Source organism: Elephas maximus, chromosome 5 (genome assembly GCF_024166365.1).
Source record: "Elephas maximus indicus isolate mEleMax1 chromosome 5, mEleMax1 primary haplotype, whole genome shotgun sequence".
Lineage (NCBI taxonomy): Eukaryota > Metazoa > Chordata > Mammalia > Proboscidea > Elephantidae > Elephas > Elephas maximus.
The window spans coordinates 59,281,809-59,307,150 of NC_064823.1; the positions used below are offsets into that span (position 1 = coordinate 59,281,809).

Here is a 25,342-nt window from a genome sequence, read left to right on the forward strand (position 1 = left end):
AAGTGTGACTCCAGATACTTCAGAAGCCTTGTTAATTTAGTTGTTTAAATTATAGTTAACCTAGGTAGGTCAGCCAGCAGTCCAAATTAACAAGATAATAACAAGATAGGGTATTTGGAAGCGAATCTAAAATTGTTTCTCGTTATTTTTGAAGATCATTAGATTTTTAGGGAGCAAACGAGCCATAGGGTCACTTTCATGACATACAGGTGTGTATGTATGTGTTCTTAATGAATCACAACTAAATTACATTCCTTATAATACTCACATACGCAATCTACAGATTTTCAGGCAAATTCAGCAAACTTTATGAAATAATCTATTGACAAACATGCAATAATATGACCTTCCATTCAATTATAAAGGTTAGATAGAAATTAGTATTTTCTTGACTATCTTACATTATGTTACAATTATTTAGTTTTAATTATTTTGCTCAGTAATAAAATTATCATTTCAAAAGTATTTTAAAAATTTAAAATGTGTGATATAAAATACTATACGTCATAGACAGTAAAAAGAATATCAGAATCTACTGTCACATTAAAACACATACAGAAAAATCTCCATGAAGAATAGAGAAAATCCAAACTTTCATATACAATTCACTTAAAATGGAATTGAAATTCTTTAAAGTTCACTGGAAAATGGCACATAATTATTTTGTATCGCAGGGCCTACTGGCAATCTATCCTCTCATCCTCTTCTTTACTTCTTTTAGTTCTCTGAGTATCTCAAAAATTAATAAAATTCGGACTGTCTTCACCGTTCTACAGCATCCACACCAGAGGGCAGGCACGAGCAAGAAGAGAAACTGAAATTCATATCACACAGGATTGCACTTTAAAGATCTTGGGTAAAAAGGTTAGTGGAAGAAAAATTTGAAACTACTGCATCAGCTTTGGGAATGATCCACAGTTCCCCCACCCGTACTGCCGTCATAATAAATAATGTGAATCACTGCCTATTTTCTCAACAAAAACTGGTTTAAATACTCAGATTGGTAGACAAATGTCTGCAATGCACAGAAATACAATTTGAATCCGAGCTTAAAAACAATATTAATTTAAAAAATAACTTTTAGTGATCTCAAACTGTGAGTTGAAATAGATAACTAATTTTAATTCTGACCATTGAAACCGTGAATCATTTAACTCAGATTAATGATATAATTTACTGTCCAAGAAGTTTATTCAGTCACATTCAGTTCAAAAGAACTTCTCTTAAACATGTTACTTTTTATGTTTTATAACTTTTCATTGCCTGACCTGCTTTCAATCTACTAAAGCATTTTTAATTAAATAAATTATCTTCTATATTGTTTGCAACAAAAACTTAGAATTAAGTGTGTGTGTGTGTGAGAGAGAGAGATGAACAACATGAAACCCAGTCATTAATAAAAAGATGGGTCATGAGTCTAAACACTCTGGAAAGTATCAAAATATAACAATATCTATTCCAAAAAAAAAAAAACTCTAGGAAGTAACAAAATATAAATATAATTTCTCTTGAAAAATACCAGAGCAAAATCACATGTCAAATGAAAGAAAGAGGAGACTCTCTACTAACTGTGACGTTACCTGCACAGGAATCTTTCTCCTTCAAGAGTCTCAGAGTCAGAGGAGACACAGGAAGATGTTGGTGCTAAGTTCCTGGGCATGCTACAGAAGGGGGTAAAATGACAGATGATGGCAAAACAGTAAGAGGATAGCCACCAAGCATGGACCTAGACTTGAACAAGGTATAGGACAAATCAGAAAAAACAGGGCTCAAACCCCAGCTCAGCTATGTCCTCACCATGTGGCTTTAGTAAGTTACTTAACCCTCCCTTTAGAGGAGGAAGAGCAGCAGTATTCATTAGTTTGCTGTGAGGGTTTACTTGAGGTAATCCAAGTGAAACACCTATCATAGTACCTTGTACATAATAAGAATAAATTGTTTTTGTTGTCTGTGCTGCTGATGCTTACTCTTGAATTTTTTGTATTTGTTCTTTAGTTTGTTTGTTTTTTCCTCATTTCCCATCTTATTTTTTGTTTTCAGCTGCTTTTCCCTGCTCCTTTATCTCCCGTGTTTCTATTTCTCCTCCTTTTCTTCTCTTCACTATCCTCTTTCCCCTCTCCTGGTTCTTGTCTTTCTTTTCAATTCACCTTTCTTTTTGTTTCTTTACTTTCCTCTTCTTTCTAGGTTCATCATTGTCAGCAAAAAGTCCTATAAAAAGGTCAAGTTTTTCTGGTTTAAGAAATGTACTGAAAATCTGTTCAAGATGACTACAGTACTGTTATTAATTTCTCTTTTTATTTTCCCTGCGGTACACTCATTTATTTGGTAAATCATCACTAAATACATTCTATTTACAAAGTGGAAACCCTGGTGGCGTAGTGATTAAGTGCTAGGGCTGCTAACCAACGGGTCAGCAGTTTGAATCCGCCAGGCGCTCCTTGGAAACTCTATGGGGCAGTTCTAGTCTGTCCTATAGAGTCGCTATGAGTCGGAATCGACTCGACGGCACTGGGTTTGGTTTTTGGTTTTATTTACAAAGTACAATGACGCAGACCACTTGATAGTGCCTTCTATAAAATAACAACCTAACTGGTGAGACAAATCAACTACATGTGGAAAAACTAAGTAACAGTATATGAAAACAGTAAAATGGAAGTCACAATGCCACCTGTAAGTGTCAAATGTAAGTAAGTCCTAGCTAGAAGTACCTAAGCGTGAAGGCTACTAAGGGTGGCAGTAATCAAGCAATGCTTTTTATGAAAAATATAAGCATCAAAACCAGAGCTACTGTCAGGTTTTCCTCTTGGTGGTTCATTGCTGACAGAATTGAGTAGGTTAAGAAAAACACATACACTTAATTAAAAATGTTAGAGAATTGCTGGCTCTCTAGAAACTATGGAGTTTTTATCATAAAATACTCCTACACGCTTTCATTCACTGATTTTCTTTTCATCAAACATGCACATACATATTACCACATCACTCAGGTTCTGTTGGATAATCACGTTTTCAACATTTTACATCATAAACATTCTGCCCAAGAGACCACAAAACATCTGGATAAAAAGTGAAACTTTCACATCAATCAAGTGTTTAAGTCATGTATGCCAGATGATAATATGAGAAAAACAAGGAAAGATTAAATAATACAGTAAAACCTGTGAGAGCCAGAACCTGTGTAAGGAGGAAACCTATCAGAGAAGGAAAACTCAAACATTTCCCACTGAAATAAACGATAGAAAGCTGGAAGACTGCATCCTGTCAAAGGCGGAAAACTTCCAAGACCCAGAAAAACAAGGCAGACTCATTGAGTTCCAGCTCTCACAGGTTTCACTGTATGGAAATGTCGAGAGATAGCATATACATTTATTTGTTTTGTAGGTAACTGGTACAGAGTTGTGAATCTGAGTAAGCACAATAATTATGATAGCAATTACAGCTCTCTGGACATCTCGTTTATACTCTTTTAAGTTAAAATCACAGCTAGCCTTTTTCTCAGGTTTTATCATGTGTTTGAATTATCAGAAAGGCAACAAGAATTTATAAACAAACTTAAAACTGGAGAAAACTCTAAAACACAACTTGGTTATAAGTATTATAATAAAAGTATCAATATACAAAATAATGAACTTACTAAGCAAATAACCGCAATATTTAACAGCAGCCTAAATCCACAACCATAAAATAGTATAATCATAGTGATAGGATGATTAAAAATTCCAAATATCTCTGTATTTTAAAATATTTAATATGGAAGTGAAAGTTCACATTATTAGAAAAGAAATGAGCCATGATCTCCTTGATAATAACGTCAAAGAAGCGAGTAAGGCTTGGCAGATTTCCAAGCCAGGAGCTAGAATTTTATTCAATGGATTTTCTATCAGTGCTTTGCTTCACAGACTTCTGAAGCTAATCAAAGCAGGAGTCCAACTTGCCACCACACCAAAACTTATTATGCAGTTTTATGAACCACTCCCAAGACAGAGTGAAGTATAAAACTACTTTGACCAGACTCATTTATGTAAAGAAGGGAAAGGACAGTGAAGCCAGAGAGATCAGAAACCAAATCACCATGTTTGTGCTACTTTTTGTCCCCTGAGAAAAAACCTGGAAAGCATTAGGATCTCTGTTTCTAATCCTTACTTTACTGTATTCCATAATTGGATAATTGTTATAGAATACCTTAATTAAGGTGCACACTGACCTATACATACATGTATATATTGCTGTTTCAAATGTTTAAGTCTTTGAGGCATAAAATGTATATCTTTTTTGAAACTAAGCTCAATGCAATATTATCAACTACTATCATCGCCAGTGACTTTAAAGAGCTACCTATGGTGAAACGATAGGGAATAATGATAACCAGCAACAAAATAACTTTTTTTTTTTAAGAAAAGCTAAATATTAGAAAGGCACTAGGGAGTTTTAAGAGAAAAACTGAAAACTAAAGAAACAGTTGTTTAAAATCTGTTTATCTACATGGCTTTGTTTTACCCCTATATGTTATACTCCATAGAAAATTTTCTAGGATAGATACCAAAAATGACACAAACCACTAAAATATACCTGCCTTAGTTTCTCCCAGTAAATACTTTATCTCACTAAAGTAATTTATAACCTTCTTAGTAAGTATCGGTGAAGTAGTAACTATATTTTCAAAGCATGCATTTAATTTAATATTTAAATCATTAATTTATTCTCTTTTTAAAAATAATTTTACACTTTTAAAAATGTATGTTTGCAAATAAGCAATCTTAACGTTTATAACCTATAAACAGAGTTATATGACAGACAACAGAAGAATTTACAATGTCAAAAGCTATAAAAATTAAATTATACTACAAGGCTTTACACAGCAAAAACACTTGATTTTAACCATGACAACGCTGGCAAATATGTTGGGGTGCATATACACGCACACACACATCAAAATAATGTGTAAAAATTTCACTAGTTTAAAAGTAACCTAAATAATACACTGTTGGGACAGTTAAGCTAAATTGCCTTTCCTAGCCAAGTGATTTTTGCAGATAAAATTTTTTGAACATTCTGAATTGTTTCATTCCACTCTCTATGCCAAGAAAGACTAAGTTCTAACATCGTTTCTGTGCCATAATTGGCTTAACCAATCTTGCTTAAATTTTTTGGAGGAGAAAAAAGCAGCCTCTGTAAGATACAAAGCTGTCCCACTACTCACTTTTGATTTCTGTATGCTTGATGTATTGTTGCCAGGTTTCCCAGGATAAGAGACAAGAGGAGGCACAGAATTGCTAGGGGTTTCCACTAAAAAGCCCAGCACCATAGGCAGCACTAATCCTGCACCTGTGGTGTGTTATTCAGCAGTTAAGAAATGCAGTCCAGACTGCGGCTGCCTAATACAGCTCAGCTGTTTTTCTCAGTTCTCCCTTTGATTATAAGCTGGCAAGAAAGATTATTCTAGTCAGGCATTGAGCTATGTTCAGGATACATGGCATATGACAGTAGAAAGGTAAAAGAGAAAGGAAACCCTAGAATTCAAAAAAAAAAAAAAAAAAAAAGAGGAGAAAAGAAAGTCACTAACCAGAGTGTATTATGTAACATTTCCAGATGGTTAAAAGAAGTCTCTGATTTTATGTACAGCAGAAAAATCTACAGTAGTTAAATTATCTAGAAATCTCTTTTTTATAATACCTCTTTGACATTCAGAATGACACTTCAATATACAGTATCTTGGGCTTATTTTAGGGTAAGCATAATCTTACAAACTGATCAACTACATAAACTTTTAAAAATCTGTCTTTAAAATTTACCTTTACTAAATGTCAAATTCCCTTTATAATTTGAAACCTTTCAAATTGTTGGGAAAACTTAAAATCACATGATTTTTTTTTTTTTTATTAAATCCACCATATCATTTGACTTGACTCAAAAATTTTTTATATAAAATTTATATTTGCGACACAACTAACCTATTCATTGTATATGTTTAAACCAGCATAAATATTTACTTAAAACCAGCATAAAACTACTAGCAAGTCCAAATCAATTTAACAAATATATATTATACACAAGGTGTCTAACAAGCACTTGGGCCACACAGAAATGAAGACGAAATGGCGTCTACATTCATGAAGCATGCAATCTAATTGTGTAAAGTGGCACGAAGTAACCATTTTTTGTTCTTTTGTCATAAAAGGGCTGCTGACTGTTCACTCACACTAAACTTTTCACTGCTTTTCCTTTATCTGAGCCACTTTAAACAAATAACCTAAAAGCTTATCCAAAAAAAAAAAAACAACCTTTCCTAATTGCAGGAGGTTAAAAAAAAAAAGTTCATTTATATACATAAAAAAGTTGAAACAAAGAAAATACATCGATTTCAAAATATAAACATATTTAAATGTATGTATTAAAGAATGTATATAATAAGTTTTTTGTTTTGTTTTCACTGTTCATATACTAATTACCTGCTAAGCCAAGCACTGTACAAAAAAACGTTAGAAAAAAATTCATATATATGTAAACCAAAAACCAAACTCATTGCTCTCGAGTTGATTCTGACTCATAGTGACCCCATAGGACAGAGCAGAACTGCCCCATAGGGTTTTCAAGGAGCGCCTGGTGGATTCAAACTACCAACCTTTTGGTTGGCAGGTATAGGTCTTAACCACTGCGCCACCAGGCTTTCCCATATACATGTATAGGATATATATATATTAGCAGCAATAGGGTAAAAAGAAATTCCTGTGTACACAAAAACACTTTCTCTCATCAAACTTTTACAGTTTTCTCTTATGCTCAGACACTAGTGTTAAAGACTGCATTTAAAGTTCCAAGTAATACTCTGAGGTCGCTCAATTGTTATTATTCAAAGAAGACTAGGATTCAGGAGATCTGTCATAAGATACTATATTAGTAATCTCCTATTTCCAATAATCCAGTTTGGGCATTCAAAATTAAATAAACTGGTTGAATCGGGTTCTGGGTGTCTGACCAGCAATGCAGAGTCTGCATAATTTAAGACAATATTTTTTCTGAAATTACAGCTAATTGGCCATAAAGACAGTGCTGAAATTCTGTACCATCATCCACTTTTGCTTTGATTTGTAGAAATGAGACTGCCAAAGGACAACCTTGTTGACTTTTGGGCAGAAACACCAAGGAAAGTTCTGGATTAAGACTACGTTCTTATAATGATTTTGTTATCTTAAACCCGGGCATGGCACACATTAGAATATTCTGGTCTGATTCTGCTCAAGCTGTCCCTCTTTAGATAAACGAATAGCTTCAGCTCTCAAAACATTCTTCAAACGCACTCTTAATTTTTCAAATTGTGTAAAGTCTAGTAGCCTCAGTGGTCCAGTCATTAAAAAAGCCTCACTGATCTTTAAATTTTCTTTCTTTATACTCTGATCCGATTTGCATATCCTTATTTATACCAATAACGTTCTCACAAATGTATTCTAAGGTAAAAATATTTCCTTATTCTTCTTTTAAGTAACTATCAATATGGGATCTCACAATAAACAACGTAATAAAGAACAATAACAACAAATAAATCCTAAATCTAAGATGCTACATGAAAAATAATTACCCCTCACAAATCCTCTCTTCAGATATTTATTTTAGGCCATACCAAAATAAGGCAGATGTATATAATTTTTTCAATTGAAAATATTTTCAAATGATCTTAAGTTTTAGATTAAGAAGGTAAGAAATATGTTGTTAAGTGCTGTCAAGTCAGCTCCAACTCATGGAGACCCTACTCATAATAGAACAAACATTGCCTGGTCCTGCTCCATTCTCACCATCGTTGCTATGTTTGAGCCCACTGTTACAGCCACTGTGTCAATCCAAAAATATATACTCACATTCTATATAAATGACCAAAGTGATCCTAAAGAATTAGAACACTAACGTAGGGGCAAAAGACGGTGACTATCTTAAATGTCCACTTGTTAGAAAATATCCCATATTAAAAAAAGATAAAACAAAATACCAAAATGTATTTGCTGATACTTCAGCCATTAAGAAGCCATCCTCTATGTTTACCCATTTTTTACCTAAAAACCCAGAAAATAATTCAGTATGAAAGGCAAGAATTCTTATTATTTCATGAATTTGAGATTGGAAAACCTGAGAGCTTTAACATTTACGGCCATCAGCCTGTTAATCCTTACTAGGAAAGAAGCCTCAAAGTTGTTTTCAAAGAAAGAGAATAACAATCTTTCAGAATCGATAGGCCCCCCCCTTTATGGTAAATATTAGTTAATTTATTAGTTAACTATTTACTTCTTTCTACCTCTGTTGGTGGCAAAAAAAAATGCTTTCATTAAATTTCCTGGTGGCCCCCATTCTCTATCATAAAGTCAAATAACCTGAACAGAAATTATCAAAATTGTGTTAACTATTATTATTGCGGAGCCCTGGTGGCACAGTGGTTAGGAGCTCAGCTGCTAACCAAATGGCTGGCAGTTCAAATCCATCAGCTGCTCCTTGGAAACTCTATGAGGCAGTTCTACTCTGTCCCATAGGGTGGCTATGAGTCAGCATGGACTCGACAGCAACGGGTTTGGTTTCTTGGTTTATTATTATTAATTGGATAGGCAACCTGGAATAAAACTAATCCCTCTAATAACTACCTTTTAGAAATTCTGCACTATAGCCATTACAACCCAGGTACTTTGTGACAATGTAAATGCATGCTAAAATTATTGTAAAGGATGTATTTCTCTTTTCAGTTCACACCAATGAGGAAAAAAACACCTTGTGCAATAAGCGCCATCTTAAACAATCCACCCACCCCCGACTGTGCCAGGCTCTTGCTTCTGCGGAGTTCAGTGTCTCCTCACTAGCAGGAAAGTATAAGCAGAAAGGTCATTAGTTATGACTCGTAGACTCTAGCAGATAATATTGAGTCACTTCAGGAACTATTAAAGTATAAACAGTGTGCTGAAAGCCATTTATCTGCATTTTAGGATAAACAATAGAAGCTACTCAATTAAATAGATTGCAAGGAATAAGCTGCAGATGCCAAACCAAATAAAGCTTAATTTTGAAAAGAAAAATCTGTGAATTTAATAAAAATCAATCCACAGCCATAAGGATACTGAAATATGAAAACATTCAACATGATCTCTTATCATATTTAAAAGGCCAACTGACTCAGCTATCAGTTATTGCAGAATAATTTGAAGTAAATGTTTGACAAAAATTTTCTAAGTGACAAAAATTTATGCTAATACTGATGGTAAGTAAAACGTGTATTATCAGGGAAAGTAAATAGATTATTCTGTAAAAGGTAAAGCTGAATAGGTCAGTTATCTTTACCAGGGCTATTCGACCACACAAACAATTTAACTATTTTGGGAAAAAACTTCTAAATGACCCCTTCTCCACCCCTCCCCTCAGAAAAAGCAAACATCAGTGTTATTTTACAAATATATACTATATATTTGTAAAATAACACACATGCACACACACACATACATATGTGCCTATTTCCATCTCAAGCAGCAAGAGCCCTAGTGGCACAGTGATTAAGTGCCTGGCAGCTAATCAAAAGGTCGGTGGTTTGAACCCACCAGCTGCCCCATGGGAGAAAGATGTGGCAGTATGCTCCCATAAAAATTTATAGCCTTGGAAATCCTATGGAGCAGTTCTACTCTGTCCTATAGTGTCACTATGAGTCGCAATCAACTCAATGGCAGTGGGTTTGGTTGGGTTTGGTATTTCTGTCTCTTGCATGTAAAAATGCTTCAAAGAAATACTACCTAGCTAAATATAGTCTATCAAGAAACCTTGGAGGTTTTATTCCATAATTGATTTAAAAAATGATTAGGGTACAATAAATCAAAATCCTCAATCCAAGTACCATATAAAGATCAAGTTTTACATTTAGAACTTGTTTTTCCTTTCTTGTCAGAAAACAAATCAAAATCTGCTCTTTTTCATGCTTTCAGATGTCAGAAGCTTTTCAAAACAATTTTGAGGTCAGAGAAGAGAACACACAGGTGTGTGTTATGTCAACTACTGAAAGCACCTGAAGGTTAGCCTGGAATCTGATCTCACTACCGACACATTCTTGTGGGCATTACAAATGCTCGCTGAAGGAATATTAAACTAATGCTGACTAATTTTGAAAAAACATCCCAAATCTCATTAGATCTATTCCTTAGCAGTATTGTTCAAAAACACTGTACAACAAGTAATACCAAACTCACTGCCACCTCTTGATAACCCTTTAATGTTTTCTCCAATGTCACCTCTTCTGTTCTTTTTCACTGCAAAACAACAGGTAGAACAAACACTCAACATATACAAGTTTTTGTGACATCATGAAAACTATGACAACCCACAAAAAAATTAAATGTTAGGTTATCAGTCACAAATACTTTAAAAGAACTGGCTCATATTAATAGCCACTTGGTCTTAGGGGAATCACTTCATTATATATATTTTGACGGCTGCTATTAACAAGCCTGGGACAGAAAAATTACAATAGTACACTCAAATCTGAAATTATCAATGTTCAAGCCAATAAACTGTGTGCTTAGTCATTCAAAACCCTTTACTAAACACAAACAGTGACTTAAACATGACATGTTCCTAATTAAAAAAAAGAAAGAGTGACTAAAAGGAATTCTTGTCTTTACATGGCTGGGTTCCCAATCAAAGTTAGAAAACTACTGCCTACCCGTAGGAATGACTGAATAATCAGACTTCTGATTATTTTTACTAATGATTCCAAACAATCACATCGGTTTAGACTTTAAAAAAATAACCGCAGTAGGGCCCATTCAAAAGATTTAGTATTTACATAAGCTTTAATTTTTTACACACACATACAAACACACACACCACAAATATGTCCACAGTGAGGATACATACTCCTACAAAACCTGCCTCTTCTTGACAAATGTTCCTGGTATTTCTGAAACATCAAAAATGTCTTACTACTGAGTAAACCCCCAATCTCATGATGAAAAGCCTAAAATGTTCAAATTTTTTCTTCTAATTCTATCATCTGATGCCTGAGTGCTCATGCCCTAAAACAAGGGCTAATGCTCTGAGCAGGCACCCGAAACCTCAGCAACAGCATTGGGAGTGGCTGATAACTTTGCTTATATGTTTCATTATCTACACGTATCATGCTTCTCAACTTTCTTTTCTCCTCAGAAGCAGCAGACCCAGAAGGTTTTAGTTCCAACATTCCATATCGCACAGGAATGGGGGATCTACACTCTCTCTACTTGAGTGTATGTGCAGAATGTTTTTCTGATCTGAGATCCTTTTGTGCCTTCCTTCCTCATCCCTTGTCTCCCACTCCACAACGGAATCTCAGATAGTCTTCAAGATCCAGATGTCTCCTTTAACTTCCACTAACAAGACAGGAAACACCAGGTGTGAAATGTCTCAGTTTGCCCCTGTCCACTTCAACACACAATTCTTGACTGTTTACAAACAAATGTCTTTCATCCTTGCTGTGGTCTCAAAGGAGATACTCCACCATTTGTTTTCTGGGTCCCATCTCTCCACACACACCCAGGTGCACAGCCAGAGCCACAGCCTTTCTCACAAAGGATGGTTTGCCTTTACCTATTCCTTTCTTGGTTGTGATCAAATAGTCTTCCCAGCCTAGATCAGCCAAGCTGAAGAAAGACTTTAGGACAAAGAGAAAATGAGGACAAGGGAACACTGGAAGGAAAATCTGAGGTGCTAATGCTTGTGCCTTTGTATCAAAATATAACAACTTATATACAAAACATGCAATCAAGCACCGACTCTTACAATAGACCAAGTCACACGTGTAACAGAATAACAAGACTCTAAACAGGTGTAAGAATCTATTTCCTAGCTATGTTACTGACTTGGAAATCCTCAGAATGTTTTATTTGGAAAACCAGTAAAGAGGTAATTTACCAAATATAGCATCAGGCCCTATTTGTAGGTACTTACGATATTTTGTTGAAATAAATACTGAGTAAATAAATTCGAATCTGGAAAAGACTCGGCCAAACATACATGTCTAGATTAGAAATTCGGAACAAGGGAAATGGCCCCAGTCTGTATCATAATGTAGTACCGGCACACAGTGACTGATTTTCCCATGACCATAGTCTCTAGATGAGTGACAAAGAGAGTGATAATGGACGTTTCTAAAGGAATCATGTCCAAAAAGAAGTACCATACTTTTATGCAAATAATGTGCCTTCTACCTTTGTCTGCCAACTGCGTTCTCCTCCCATGAAGTATTTAAGAGCACTATGCTTTTTTTTTATGCTTATTTTTTTTTCAGCAACATGTAAAAAGATTAGCATAGCAGTGCTTATGAAAATACCTTGTGGGGGAAGGGCATGGTTAGCAAACAAATGTAGAAGGTGTGCATGATTTCCATAAAAATATGATAGTTGCGACTCTGGTAAATTCAAAACATTCTAAAGCACTGTAACATGTTATGCCTCTAAATACTTCCAACTCTACCCTTTATCTAGGAGAAGGACATCAAACATCTCATTGCCTAAAATCATAACTAGTCATGGATAGGAAAAATAAAAATGATCCATATCTACCTGGCCACAAAGAGAAGACGTCACTCACAGTTAAGTAAATATATCATTATATTTTATATACAGATGTCTATGGATGCATGTAATTTCACCCACCTAATTTCAGGCAGAATTTAAGGTTAACATCTACATTTACATATTTAGGTACAGGCAGTCCCCAGATTACGAACGAGCTCCAGTCCAGAGTCTGTCTTTAACTTGAATTTGTACGTAAGTTAGGACAGTTAGGTGTGGTTTGTATCTGACATCAGTCAAACGTTCATCTTAGTACACAACATATAGTTACCTTTCTATGCATAAAAAACATTAAAGAAACACTTCCAGATACAGTAAACTTCTTTAACATAATATAATAATAATAAAAATGTTTTGATGCACGTCAAAAAGTAGCACCTGTTTTTTTATTAGAGACCACTGTATGTACCTCAAATTTTTAATACAATAACCATTAGGGGGCTGGTTCATAACTACGAGTTGTACGTAAGTCCCTTTGTTCATAACCCGGGGACTTCCTGTAATATCTTAGTTATCTAATGATGCTATGACAGAAATACACCAACTGGGTGGCTTTAAGAAACAGAAATTTATTTTCTCACAGTTTAGGAGGCTAGGAGCCTGAATTCAGGGTGCCAGCTGCAGATGAAAGCTTTCTCATTCTGGGGACTCTGGAGCAAGGTCTTGTCTCCTTGAACTTCAGCTCCAGGGGACCTTCATGTGTCTTCACATCTCTCTTCCCCTATCTCTGCTTCCCTCACTTGCTTGTTTAATCTCTTTTATATTGGAAAAGAAATTGATTTAAGACACACCCTACACTAATCCTGCCTTATTAACATAAAAAAAAGACAACCCTTTCCCCAAAGATTAGTCCAAAGGACTAATGGACCACAACTACTACAGCCTCCAACTAGCACAACTAGATGGTACCTGGTTACCACCACTGACTGCTCTGACAGGGATCACAATAGAGGGCTCTGGACAGAGCTGGAGGAAAACATAGAACAAAATTCTAACTCACAAAAAAAGACCAGACTTACTGGCCTAACAGAGGCTGGAGAAACCTCAAGAGTATGGCCCCAGACACGCTTGTAGCTCAGTACTGAAGTCACGCCTGAGGTTTACCCTTTAGCCAAAGATTAGGCAGGCCCATAAAACAAAAGGACATTAAAGAGGTATACCAGCCCAGGGACAAGGACTAGAAGGCAGGACCAGAGACCAGACCAGACCCAGTGCCGTCGAGTTGATTCTGACTCGTAACCACCCTATAGGACAGAGTAGAACTGCCCTGTAGTGTTTCCAAGGAGCGCCTGGCGGATTTGAACTGCTGACCCTTTGGTTAGCAGCCGTAGCACTTAACCACTACACCACCAGGGTTTCCTAGAAGGCAGGAGGGGACAGGAAAGCTGATAATAGGGAACCCAAGGTCAAGAAGGGAGAGTGTTGACATGTTGTGGGGTTGATAACCAATGTCACAAAACAATATCTGCACTAATTGTTTAATGAGAAGACAGTTCCGTAAACCTTCACCTAAAGAACTATTTAAAAAAAAGGGGGAGCCATTCTCAAATGGGATTAAAACCACAGGTAAAGAGGTTAGGATTTGTAACACATTTTGAGGGGACACAACTGAATCCAAAACATTTCACCTTTTGGCTCCAAAAAATTCATGTCCTTGCCACATGCAAAACACATTAACCCCATTATATCATTCCAAAAGTCTTAAATCAACTCCAAGTCCAAAATACCACCTTTTGAATCACCTAAATCAAATATGGGTGAGTTTAGATGTATTCCATCCTGGAGCAAAATTCCTCTTCATCCATGAACCTGTGAAATCTAGATTACAAGTTATCTATTTCCAAAGTACAGTGGTGGAACACGCACAAGGTATACATTTCCATTACAAATGGGAGAAATTGGAGGAAAAAAAGACACAATGGGCACCAAATGAGTCCAAAACCCAGCAAACAATTAACATTAGCTTTCAAGGCTTGAAAATAATCCTCTGTTCGGACTGGGGACGATGGTCTCGAGAGATATCTAGCTCAATTGTCATAACATAGTTTATAAAGACAACGTTCTACATCCTACCTTGGTGAGTGGGCTCTCGGGTCTTATAAGCTTGTGGGTGGCCATCTAAGATATTACACTGGTCCCACCCCATCTAGCGCAAGGGAGAATGAAGAAAACCAAGGCACAAGGGAAAGATTAGTCCAAAGGACTAATGGACCACAACTATCACAGCCTCCAGCAGGCTGAGTCCAGCACAACTAGATAGTGCTCAGCTACCACCATCGACTGCTCTGACAGGGCTCACAAGAGAGGATCCTGGACAGAGCTGGAAAAAATTCTAACTCACAAACTTACTGGTCTGACAGAGACTGTTGAAACCTCAAGAGTATGGCCCCCAGACACCCTTTTAACTCAGTACTGAAATCGCTCCTAAGGCTCACCCTTCAGCCAAAGACCAGGCAGGCCCATAAAACAAAATGAGACTAAAGGGGCACACCAGCCTAGGGACAAGTACCAGAAGGCAGGAGGGGACAGGAAAGCTGGTAATGGGGAACCCAAGGTTGAGAGGGAGAGAGTGTTGACACTTTGTGGGGCTGGCAACCAATGTCACAAAACGATATGTGTATTAATTGCTTAATGAGAAATTAATCTGCCCCATAAACATTCATCTAAAGCACAATTAAAAAAAAGAATTCTCTGTTCCCTGAGACCATCAGGTCAACGGCCCCACCCTCCAGATTCTGGGTGTTAGCCACACCCTCTGGATTCAAGGTGGAGGTCCCTTGACCCTGGACTCCAGCTCAGCCTTCCGAGCCCACTGAGACAGCAATTCTGCTCCCTTGGCTTTGGGCCGCCCCACTCTCCAAGTCCTTCTGAATTGCAGCCCCATCCTCCTGACCCCAGCAGGCCTGGTTCTTCTCCCCTTGGGCACGGCAGCCCCGCTTACTCAGCTTTGGGCAACAGCCCCATCCCCTTGGCACACCTTAATGTCAGGATTACACTCCCCCCATAACTGGGTTGGTGAAGATCTGACTCTTTGAAATTTAGGAGGTTATGGCCCCACCCTTTGAGATCTAGGAGAATGGGGCTCCACTATTTGAAACGGAGAATGCCCTGCTTCCTGTGCTGTTTCCAACTATTCTGCTGATCTCTGAGATGCTTCAGAAATGGTCCTTATCTTTTCTTGGAGGACAAAAAATATAGCCCCTGAAGCCTGTTTCCTGCCTGTAGAATTCCAAGAGGCAGGCAGAATTCCCTCCTTTTGTTCTTTCTTTATTCCCTTCAGTCTAAGCTGATGGGTTTTCTGCTGTGGTGGTTGGTTAGATCCATCAATCATAGGCTTATGTCTTTAACAAAGTTTTGTGTAGCCATGTGAACATTGGTGAACATTCAAGGACACATGTCCTTAGTTTGTACAAAAGAATTTTCAAATTTTTTAAGTTCTGTTTTCATTTTGCACAGTTTGTTTTTAAGTCCATCTCTTTTGTCTTGCATTTTACTATAAGCATCAAGGAGAAAGCACATGGTCCCTTAATATCTTGCTTAGAAATCTCCTCAACCAGATACCCAAGTTCATCACTTACAAGTTCTAACTTCGACAAAATATTTGAAAGTAATTCAGGTAAGTTCTGTGCCGCTGCATTAAAATCAACAACCTTCATCCACTGTCCAATCACGTGTTCATCATTTTCTTTTAAAGCCTCACAAGAAGCATATTCAATGTGCACATTTCTGGCAACATTCTGCTGCTGGTGCTGTATGTATCCTCTAAGACAACACAGGAAACCCTGGTGGTGTAGTGGTTAAGTGCTACAGCTGCTAACCAAAAGGTCGGCAGTTCAAATCCACCAGGTGCTCCTTGGAAACCCTATGGGGCAGTTTGACCCAGGGTCGCTATGAGTCGATAGCAATGGATTTTTTTTTTTAAATACAATAGAGACTTTATAGCTCTCCTCACTCCCTTCTGAGCCCTCACCAGAAATGCTTTTGATGTCCATAATTTCACCAACAGTTTCTTCAAGGCAATTAGGCTTTTACTATTAGGTACCTTAAAAACTCTTCCAGCCTCTGCCCATGACCTAATTCCAAAACCACTTCCACATTGTAGGTATCTGTAAGAGCAGCACCTCACTCCAGGTACCAAATTCTGTCTTGGTTATCTAGCGCTGCTATAAGAAACACTGCAATTGGGTACCTTTAACAAACAGAAATTTATTTTCTCACAGTTTTTGAAGGCTAAAATTCCAAATTCAGGACTTTAGAGTGCCAGAGTTAGATGAAAACTTTTTCACTCTGTCAGCTCTGGAGGATGGCCCTTATCTCTTTGAGTTTCTGCTTGCAGGCTTGGAATCTCTCTTCCCCTATCTCTGCTTCTCTCCCTTGTTTGTTTAATCTCTTTTATATCTCAAAAGAGACTGACTTAAGACATACCCTACACTAATCCTGTCTTATTAACATAAAAAAGATAACCCATTCCCAAATGAGATTATAACCATAGGCACAGAAGTTAAGATATACAACACAAAGTTTTGGGGATACAATTCAATCCATAAAAGGCAATATTACATATGTATAAAATTATTTAGGCTTGTGAACTTCTATCAATGAGTTTACTGAGAAAGGGGTTTGAATAGGCTGAAATAAAATTATATGATATTACAGAAGAGGAAAGAAATAACTGGATGGATAGCCAAAAGCGAACAGCAACTGTGAATTTTCAAAATTAAACAAACATGTTAGAGTAGTCTGGAAATAAACTGCATTTTCCCTTTATTATTAATTCCACAAACTATATTTAAATAAAGGTTGTATTTTACTCTCATTTAGTCAATTAAGTTTAAGTTCCCAGTTCAAAAAAGTAATAGTAAAATGGGAACAAATTATGAAGAAATACAAAAAGGATGAAACAAGTATGGCAGACTTATTGCAAAACATTAATTCCATCCCCCGTGAGGCATGTTTCTTTCCTCAAAAATTAAATGGAATGGGTAAAGATCAATCTCCTAGGCATAAATGAGCTGAAACTGACTGGTATTGGCCACATTGAATTGGACAATCATATGGTCTACCATTCTGGGAATGACAAATTGAAGAGGAATGGTGTCACATTCATCATAAGAAAGAACATTTCAAGATATATCCTGAAGTACAATGCTGTCAGTGGCAGGATAATACCCATATGCCCACAAGGAATACCAGTTAACAGGACTATTAGTCAAATTTACGCACCAACCTCTACTGCTAAACATGAAGAAACTGAGGATTTTTGCCAACTTTTGTAGCCAAAAATTGACCAAACATGCAATCAGGATGCACTGATAATTACTGGTGACTGGAATGCAAAAGCTGGAATCAAAGGAGAAGGATTTGTAGTTGGAAAATATGGCCTTGGTAACAGAAACAACCCCCAGTATCACATGACAGAATTTTCAAGACCAACAAAATATTCATTGCAAATGCATTTTTTCAACGACTTAAACAGTTACTATACATGCAGACCTCGCTGGACAGAATATACACGAATCAAATCAACTACATATGTGGAAACAGACAATAGAGAAGCTCAATCTAATCAGTCAGAACAAGGCCAGGGGCTGACTGCGGAACAGATCATCAATTGCTCAAATGCAAGTTCAAGTTTTAGCTGAAGAAAATTAAAACAAGTTCATGTGAGCTAAAATGAGACCTTGAGTATATCCCACCTGAATTTAGAGACCATCTGAAGAATAGATTTGATGCACTGAACACAAATGACCACAGACCAGACAAGTTGTGAGATGAAATCAAGGACATCATACCTGAAGAAAACAAAAGGTCATTAAAAAGACAGGAAAGAAAGAAAAGACCAAAAAGGATATCAGAGACTCTGAAACTTGTTCTTGAACATAGAGCAGCTAAAGCAAAAGGAAAAAAATAATGAAGTGAAAGAGCTAAACTGAAAATTTCAAAGAGCTCGAGAAGACAATTAAATTATTATAATGAAATGTACAAAGACCTGGAGTTAGAAAACCAAAAGGGAAGAACATGATCAACATTTCACAAGCTGAAAGAACTGAAAAAAATTCAAGCCTCGAGTTGCAGTACTGAAAGATTCTGTAGACAAAATATTAAATGACGCAGGAAGCATCAAAAAAAAGATGGAAGGACTACACAGAGTCACTATACCAAAAGAACTGGTCAATGTTCAGCCATTTCAGGAGGTAGCATATGATCAAGAACCAATGGAATTGAAGGAAGAGGTCCAAGCTTCACTGAAGGCATTGGTGAAAAACAAGGCTCCAGGAACTGATGGAATACTAATTGAGATGTTTGAACGAATGAATGCAACACAGGAAGCACTCATTTGTCTATGCCAAGAAATCTGGAAGACAGCCACCTGGCCAACTGACTAGAAGAGATCTGTATTTGTGCCCATTCCAAAGAAAGTGATCCAACAGGATGTGGAAATTATTGAACAACATCATTAATATGACACACAAGTAAAATTTTGCTGAAGATAATTCAAAAATCAACAGTAACTGTCAAGAATTCAAGCTAGATTCAGAAGATAAGGTGTAATGAAGGATATCAGTGATGATGTCAGATGGATCTTGGCTGAAAACAGAGAATATCAGAAAGATGTTTACCTGTGTTTTATTGACTACGAAAGGCATTTGGGGATCATCATAAATTATGAATAACCTTGCAAAGAATGGGAATTCCAGAACACTTAATTGAGCTCATGCAGGAACCTGCACATAGATCAAGAATCAAGAGGCAGTCATTTGAACAAGATAAGGGAACACTGTGTGGTTTGAAATCAGGAAAGGTATGCGTCAGGGCTGTATTCTCTCACCATACTTATTCAATTTGTATGCTGAGCAAATAATCAGAGAAGTTGGTCTATGTGAAGAACAGTGCATCAGGATTGGAAGAAGACTCATTAACAACCTCCGATATGCAAACGATACAACATTGGCTGCTGAAAGTGAAGAGGACTTCAAGTATTTACTGATGAGGATCAAAGACTACAGCCTTCAGCATGAATGACACCTCAATATAAAGAAAACAAAAATCCTCTCAACTGGTCTAATAAGCAACATCATGATAAACAAAGAAAAGATCAAAGTTGTCAAGGATTTCGTTAACTTGGATCCACAATCAGAGCCCATGGAACCAGCAATCAAGAAATCAAAGAACATACTGCAATGGATAAGTATGCTGCAAAGATGTCTTTCAAGTGTTAAAAATCAAAGATGTCACTTTGAGGACTAAGGTGCACCTGACTGAAGCCATGGTATCTTCAATCGCCTCATATGCATGTGAAAGCTGAGCAATGAATAAGGACGACACAAGAACTGATACCTTTGAATTATGGTGTTGGCAAAAAATACTGAATATACACACCACGGATTGCCAGAAGAACAAACAAATATGTCTTGGAAGAAGTACAGCCAGAATGTTCCTCAGAAGCAAGGATGGCAAGACTTTGTCTCACATATTTTGGCCATGTTATCAGTGGGGGCTAGTCCCTGGAGAAAGACATCATGCCTGGTAAAGCAGAGGATCAGCGAAAGAGAGGAAGACTTTCAGCGAGATGGACTGACACAGTGGCTGTAACAATGGGCTCAAACATAGTGAAACTTGTAAGGATGGTGCAAGACTCAGCAGTGTTTTGTTCTGCTGTATACAGGCTTGCTAAGAGTTGGAACTGACTCGATGGCATCTAACTACAAGAACATAAGGTATCTCTTAGTTTTGCACAAACAGAGGAAAATCACTGTGCAGAGTATAGTACTATTGCATCATCAATTCAAACTACCAAAAAATGCTGTGTTATCGGGTGATCTTCTTAGCCTGTTCTGATAAGGTGGCGGGGTTCTCTGGCCCTATCATATGTACTTTCCTGTTCCAAACACTTCTAGTTCCTTTTGTTTTTTTATTACAGTATTAAATCTACCCCAGGCTCCATTTTTGTAATCACTTCAGCTGAACTTCTAACAACTACCAAGTTCCTGAGACTTAAAAAAAAATACATACGGACGGAAGTAATAAAACCCATCCAGTAGTCATGGAAGTTATTTACTATAACCTTTCCATCTTCTTTCTAACTGGTTTGTTTTTGCTTTCATATGCATCTGTGTGGAGTGGTTAGTACAGTTCTTAAAAAAGATGCTTGAATTCTTTTAGCCTTGCGAAGAAAAGAGAACAAGTTGGATCTGGCCGAGATAACTAACAAGGGGTAAGAACAATCATGTTAAAAATGACACCAGGTTCAAGGCAAGGCAGTGGCCCCAAAGGTATATTTTTGTACCCTGAATTATTTTATTAGTAATATTTGAAGGTAGGATAATATGCTCTTTAATCTTTCTTCTACTTCAAATATATTAAATTCTATATAACTTCTCATTTGCTCATAAGTACTCTTTTTTTCACATCTACAGCATAAAAACATGGTACTGAATATTTCATTAATAGAATATAAGAGTCCCAGCTCTGGTACTTATTAGTTTGACCTAAGGTAAGTTTTTAAACACTTCATGGAGTTTTTGAGAGGATTAAATGAGATGTCACTGTCTTAGTCATCTAGTGCTGCTATAACAGACGGCTTCAACAAAGAGAAGTTTATTTTCTCAGAATAAAGTAGGCTAAAAGTCCAAATTTAGGGTGTTAGCTCCAGGGGAAGGCTTTCTCTCTCTGTTGGCCTTCTCATCAATCTTCCCCCGAACTAGGAGCTTCTTTGCACAGGAACCCCAGGTCCAAAGGACACGCTCTGCTCTTAGCACTGCTTTCTTGGTGGTACGAGGTCCCCAACTCTCTGCTTGCTTCTATGTCCTTTTATCTCTTAAGACATTAAGGGTGGTGTGGGGCACACCCCAGGGAAACTCCCTTTACCTTGGATCAGGGAGGCTACCTGAGTAAGGGTGGTGCTATAATCCCACCCTAATCCTTCTAACATAAAATTACAATCACAAAATGGACGACAACCACACAATACTGGGAATCATGGCCTAACCAAGTTGATACACACATTTTTGGGAGGACATAATTCAAACCATGACAGTTGCCATGAGTCAGAATTGACAACAACAAAATGGGATATAATCATTTACCTATATATAATCATTAACCTATCCCCTATTTTGTGTTTATAATTATTATTTAATGTTATCCTCAAAACACCTCTGTGATATAAATGTTATTAGTCTTATTTTATAAAGGGAACTGATGCTGGGAGAGGTCAGGTGCTTTCCAGGAGGGAACAAGTAAGCAGCTGACAAAGGTGGTATTCAAGCTCAGGTCTCTGTGACTTTTCAGAGCAGTCATTTCTCTAGACATTGCCTCTCAAATGGTTCTTCTTAGGGCCCTTTTGCATTATCAAAAATTACTGAGGACTCCAACTTTTGATTGTATGGATTAAAACTATCAATATTTACCACACTAGAAATTAAAACTGAAAAGTTATAAAATATGTATAATTCATTTAAAAATAACAATAAACCCATTAAATATAAACATAAATAATACATATTTTTCATTAAGTAGCGAGAAGGGTGGCATCGTTTTATATTTTTCCAAATTTCTAGCTTACTAGAAGAAGCTGTATTCTTATATCTGCTTCTGCATTCAATCTGCTGCAATATGTTGTACTGGTTGATAAATATGAGGAAGACATGGCCTCACACAGATAGGCAGCTGGAAAAAGAAGAACATTGTAATAGCCTTTTCGCATATTAGCAGTTATTCTTCTTTGATACTACACTAAAAACTAGACAAGTGGAAGTCTCTTAAAAATCAGTTCCAATGTGGATTCTGAAACCCTATCAATGACATTTTTGTGCTCTGTTATATTAAAATCTACCGTCTATCTTGTATTTTAAATGAATCTTTGACCCACGCATGAACATGAAACAATAAGCATCAGCGATCTGGGACAAATCTAGTTGACTCAGTTATGCAAATCAGTACGGATACAAGCTGTCCAAAATCCTATTTGTCACTAAAAAGTTTGGATTTTATCATTAGCAATAAATACTATCGGTTATTTTCCTTGAAGTGACGGGCTCATTCCATTCATTTTTACGAAGATGTCTACCAAATACCCAAGTCTGAATAGCCAGAGTTTGTCTGTCAGTTGTTCTTTCTAGTAAAAAACGTTTCATGAAAGCGGTCACTTGAGCTCATAGCTCAGTCACACAAGCGCTTTCTCTCAGGACAAACACTGATCTTCAGTATCATGAATTTTTTTAGATCTACTCGACATTTCATCACACAGAACATTAAAAAGACATTTTCTAAGAAGTTGAGATTTAGTAAAGTTAATAATTTTTATTGCTTCATTCAGGATATTCTCAAGTAAAGCTGGTATTGGTTGGCTGGTTGGCCGGTCAGTTTGATTTTTTTTTTTTTTTTAAGTGAAGAATACAAGAACAGTTTAGTGCCCTACCTTGATTTGCACTAAGGGGCTGGGAGTTTTACCCACCACGGCTTTTGTATATAAATACAAATATTAATAATACACCTTAATATTATTATGTTTGTGAATCATACTTTCAGAACTGTTACACTAGATGACTACTGATCATTAGAATTCAGCAAACAAAATTTATAGGAAATATTAACTATTGTAGAGAAGGAGTAAGTATAAAAAATGGTATTTTCAAAAAGGAAAATATATGTAATTTTTTGAACCTTGAGATCTAAGGAAAACTGACTTAGGAACAGTTAATTGCTCACAAATTATTATATATACCAGAAATACTTGTAAACAGTTACTAATATAACCTTATCCTTTAATGCTTTTATTTGGTCTTTAAATGGCACAATTAAACTACAGAACCTTGATTAATCTAGCATCACTTAGATTCTGCCAATTAGAAACTGTTGACAAAAACTTGATAATAGAAGAAAAAACCTGTTAGCAGCAAGTCAATTCTGACACACAGAGACCCAGTGGAAACCCTGGTGGCATAGTGGTTAAGAGGTAGAGCTGCTAACCAAGAGATCAGCAGTTCAAATCCACCAGGTGCTCTTTGGAAACTCTATGGGGCAGTTCTATTCGGTCATATAGGGTCGGTATGAGTCAGAATTGACTCAACGGCAATGGGTTTGGTTTGGTTGTTTTGGTAGGACACACTAGAACTGCCCTATAGGGCTTCCAAGGCTATAATCTTTACGGAAGCAGACTACCATATCTTTCTCCCGAAGAGCAGCTGGTGGATTCAAACCAATGACCAATTGATTAGCAGCTGAATGCTTAACCACTGCACCACTAGGGCTCCTTGATAAAAGAAGAAATAATCTATTAATATGAGACTAAAACAAAAGACACAGAGTTCACATTCTCAGAAAATCAGAAAAAGCGTTTCTCAAAACGCTTTTTTTTATTATTATTATTGTTTTTTGGGTGATTTTTGTTTGTTTGATTGCCTCTGTTCTTGGTTGTAGGGTACCACAGGAAATATTTTCTTCTGCTGCATGCACTTTTTTAAATTAGATCTGAATACCAAAAAATTTGTCGCTATTGAGAGAAGTTACTTTTAGATAGGTTTGCTTATGTTTTGATTTCAACTTAGTTTAATCTTTATTTCCAAACACAGGTCAGCTTTTCTTACATGCTGCAGGAATAACCAGTTCTGAATCAAAAAAAATTAGATTTTATGTCATATAAAGGTCTATAAGAAAGGATACACTTAGCAGGCTTTTTTCCCTACCTGAAAATATTTTCTATGGAGAAACTCTAAAATTCCTTTCTTATACAGTGGGTCTTAAATGTGCTACTATTTTATACTCTGAGGAAATACCTAGAATATTCCAATTAGAATGTAATCATCCACATGAGATGAATGTTCATACCACTGTGGTTAACCACTATATCCCCCACATCTAGAAGAGTGTCATGACCTGGCAGGCACGAGACCGATGTCTGCTAACTGAGCACATAGAACAACTTCTCTATCATGACAGTTTCAAGGAACATCCAACACAAGAGAGCGTGCAAACATTATCTCACTTATATTTACCATTATGACATTATCTCAGGTGTGTATGTGTGTATTTTCTATTGTAATTATTATTTGGGAAAATCTCCAATTTTTTAAAATGAAAACAAAATAGGAAAAAGCTGATTTTTTCTGACACTCCTTCAAACCCAAGAATCACAGACTATAACAGAGCCAATTAAATTCTATTTTAACTTAATAAGGAGTGGAACATTGGAACACAGTCTCTAAGGCCAGTGCAATGTGGACAGCACCCTACAAAGGGAAGTGGCTGTCCTGAAGTTTACCCCCCGCTTTACTAATCAGGTGTCCTGGGCAAATTTATTAGTTTCTCTAAACCTCAATTTCTCCACCTTGAAAATAGAGGTAATAATCCCTGTGTCTCACATGAATAAATTATGATATAAAGCATTTTAGTAACTATCCAAGGGATGTTGATTCCCTTCATTTTTCGGAAATTCCTGGCTTGAAACTTGGCAGTAAAGTTTGTGAGGTTTGTAACACTGGAGAGGATATAAACTTTACTTCAGTTATATAAGATATAAAGCTACAACCAGAATCCAAACTGATGTTAAGACATACACCAATTTAAAAATATGCATGTGCTTTCTACATGTGGAGCCCCGGTGGCATAGTGGTTAAGAGCTATGACTGCAAAAAGAAAAGTCGGCAGTTCAAATCCACCCATCACTCCTTAGAAAGCCAATGGGGCAGTTCTACTCTGTCCTGTAGGGTAGCTGTAAGTTGGAATCAACTCAACGGCAACAGGTTTGGTTTTCTGTATTATTCTACATGTAGAAA

General features: G+C 36.7%; 2 protein-coding genes across 17 annotated transcripts in view; both read right to left on the reverse strand.

Moving 5' to 3' along the window:
- Window positions 1-25,342, reverse strand: part of PDLIM5 (PDZ and LIM domain 5) — a 1,027,106-nt gene that overhangs the window by 201,883 nt on the left and 799,881 nt on the right. The window lies entirely within an intron of this gene.
- The window catches only part of BMPR1B (bone morphogenetic protein receptor type 1B), a 531,312-nt gene that overhangs the window by 103,265 nt on the left and 402,705 nt on the right, over window positions 1-25,342 (reverse strand). Inside the window, exon 3 of one of the 16 annotated variants that reach the window (XM_049885697.1) lies at window positions 22,132-22,235. The exons of the other annotated variants lie outside the window; for them this stretch is intronic. The gene's annotated coding sequence lies outside the window, so the exon portion shown is untranslated. The remainder of the gene's footprint in view (window positions 1-22,131; window positions 22,236-25,342) is intronic. 16 annotated transcript variants of the gene reach the window in all.